The sequence below is a fragment of the Scomber scombrus genome, chromosome 10 (genome assembly GCF_963691925.1).
Source record: "Scomber scombrus chromosome 10, fScoSco1.1, whole genome shotgun sequence".
Classification (NCBI taxonomy): Eukaryota; Metazoa; Chordata; class Actinopteri; order Scombriformes; family Scombridae; genus Scomber; species Scomber scombrus.
Window position 1 is genome coordinate 4,702,198 of NC_084979.1, and position 3,141 is coordinate 4,705,338.

Genomic DNA, 3,141 nt, shown 5'->3' on the forward strand with positions numbered 1-3,141 from the left:
CCATGCTTGGTGACACGTCATGTCACGTGACGCTCAGCTGTCTAGGCGTGTTTTGACTACAGCGCCCAAGAGGAGTCATAGGAAACCTCCCTAAATAGGGTTAAATAGTTAAATAGACTGGTTATTAGTGGTGATTTTAGGAATAGTTTGAAGCCAATATTAGACAACCCCGCCCCCCCGGATAAGTGTGTCATGAATGAGCTTTAAATCTTTCTACCGCGGGACGTTACGAGAGTTGAGCAACAGTTCGCCGTTTTCACCGTGTGACAAATTAAGCGCTCCCGAGGAGAAGCAGCGCTGTTCACTAAACGTCCTGCAGGTAGCGCCAAATCACCGCAAAAACAATGAAGCTAAAGGGCAGGTTCACAATTTTCAAGTTGGTCTTAAAACAACAGTCAGGTGTCTAAATGAACACTGGAACGGGTTATTATTGCTGTTGTCAGTCCTCCTTGCTTTTTTAATGTCGTTATCTAGAGATAACAAAGCTGGCATTCTTGTGATAACAGGTTCATTTCCTGAGATCAGTTAACAACTTTTGTTTTCTCTAGATCACTGGATAATTATGGAGTACTTGATTTCAGTCTTCAAGAGGACTGTCATGATGCATCCCTAATTCATCAGAATCTATAAAAGTAGTAAGGGCTTATTATAAGCCTTGTTAACAAATGACTAATTATCTCCTTTTATATTTGTACATTATCCTACAGAGACAGTTTTTGGTAAATAATCTTTATTGAAAAAAATATGACAAAACATGAAGGCAGTGGTTTTACATTAATTTGCCTCTTTCATGATGTTGTGCTTTCTTCAACCATATATATTAAGCAATGTCAAAGTCGCCCAGAAGATTTCACTAGTGTGACTGTATCAAATGCTACACAACGGCAAACCATTTTCGACAAAGTTGCTTCAGGAAGCTTTGTTTCTCTCATCACTCCTGATCTCTGATAATAAGAGGAAACTACCTTTTGTTTTCTTCTAATAACAGGTTGGTTATCTCTTTATCTTCGAGATAACAAAGCTAGATTTTTCAAGATGCCAGCGTTTAAAACAAATACTGCAATCATGGCTCTACTCGTCTTCCGTACCTCCTGTTCATACCATAAGAAGATCCCTTCATAATGCATTTACATTGTAAGTGATGGGAGACAAAATCCACTGTCCTCCTTCTGTGCTAAAATGTATGTAAAACTTAATCTGAAGCTAATATGAAGTTTCTACTTTTAGTGATAGTATGCATACACTGTCGAATGATAATGTTCTTATGGAACCTGCCCTTTAAATCAACCATTTTTAATATAGTATTGTTATCCAAGCTTGTAGCTTTTAATGGAAAGTGAAGTAATAGTGACACCGGACAGTGAAGATTGCTACATATTAGTTTATTTTATCCAGCTCCTCCAATCAGCAATTACAAGTGTACATCTATTTATTTATACATATCTCCAGTTGAATCTTAAAACATCTTCATTATGTGATAAAAATGTACATCATATATAGCATCAATATGAAAATACTGACAATCTTCATTACAAATCTATACCATAGAATTTATCTGGCAAGCAAAAGTCATTGCTCGATCACTTATAAAAACAAACAAAACAAAAAAAACAAAAAAAAATTGGACTCAAAGAGAAAACATGAAACCTGTTTTGAGGTTCCGCTGATAAAAACCGTTCGTCTCCCACAAAATCATAATTCACAGTATTGGAAAAAAAAAAAAAAAAAACTAGTGTCATGCCTTGCACAGATACTGAAATCATCTCTAAAGGGCAAAATCATCTACCATGAGATTTATGACAAAAACAACAATCACAAATAAACAAAAAAACGTATCAGTTATAAAAATAAAGTAATAAAATGTGTACAAAGAAAAGAAAATATGCGGACGCATGATTAGAGAATAAATAACACAATGTCGCTGTGGTTACAATCCCAGTGTCCTGTGGTACAGTTAGAGGAAAAAGAAAATAAATTAACATCGATTTCTAAAAGTCTTCCATTCAGATTACCATTCATTACTGTGTTTAATGCAGAGAATTAAAAAAAAAAGAAGACAGAATCCCATCAGTACCTGCTGTACCATAAAAAGGCCAAAAAAGAGAAAAAAAGACAGTACCATATACATATGCAGTAATACAATAGTGGACGCACATACACCAGCTGTGTGTTGAAGTGGTTTCCAGTCACAGATATTCACTGTCTGATAGGCTACTCAAATATTCAAACAATAAGCAGAATGATATAGCGGTGATGGCGATCTGTACGAGTGTGTGTTTCATTACGAGTGCATAAGAGGCCCAAATGAAGCCAATAAAACGTTACCGTGAGAGTGTCGGTTAATGAGTGTGTCAACCACGTTTTTAGTGAGTGAGCTAAAGTCTGTTGTCAACGCTTTTAACAGAAAGGGCAAACGCAAAAAAAAAAAAAAAAAATCAATAAGAGAAATAATAGACCATCTGCTCTCACTTCGGGGAAGCAGTTAGCAGCAGTGTGTGAGGGTAATGGATATACTCTGTACCTCCGATAAATGCATCAAGAAGAGGGATTAAAACGGTGCCAGGTTGACTTGTTTCACACACATTTTTAATCAGCAAATTAACCGAGGTTAAGTGCAATTCAATACAAATTACATGATGGTGGATAAACTCCATTCCACAAAATTTAAATCAAAAGTCAATCTTTTTTTAAATTTAAAATCATAAATTTACCTCCAACAGACTCTTTAGGGTCTTTTTCAAGGAGAGCAATAACTTCAGTGGAAATTCCAGATGCAGGCTAGAGTCAAGGCATGCTGTGAATAAGACATACTGGCCTCACCTTTATCAAATATAGAGACTGAATAGGTCTGTGTGCCAAGCGTACCTGCATGTGTGTTTGTTTCAATATGACTCAGTCTAACCAGGACTCATACATCACTGATCATTTTCTTTCCACTCACTTCTGTGGTCAATTTGGTTTTGTTCTGTGAAACTGTTAGAGTCCAGCTATCGACACCCAATTTAGGCCCAAAGTCGATGTTCACAATCTATTTTGAATACAGTTATTGTGTTACATTCTCTTTTAGTGAACCACTAGCAAGAATACTGGAGAACACTTTTCATATGTGAATGATCTCGCGACACATCCAAGTGAACTCTG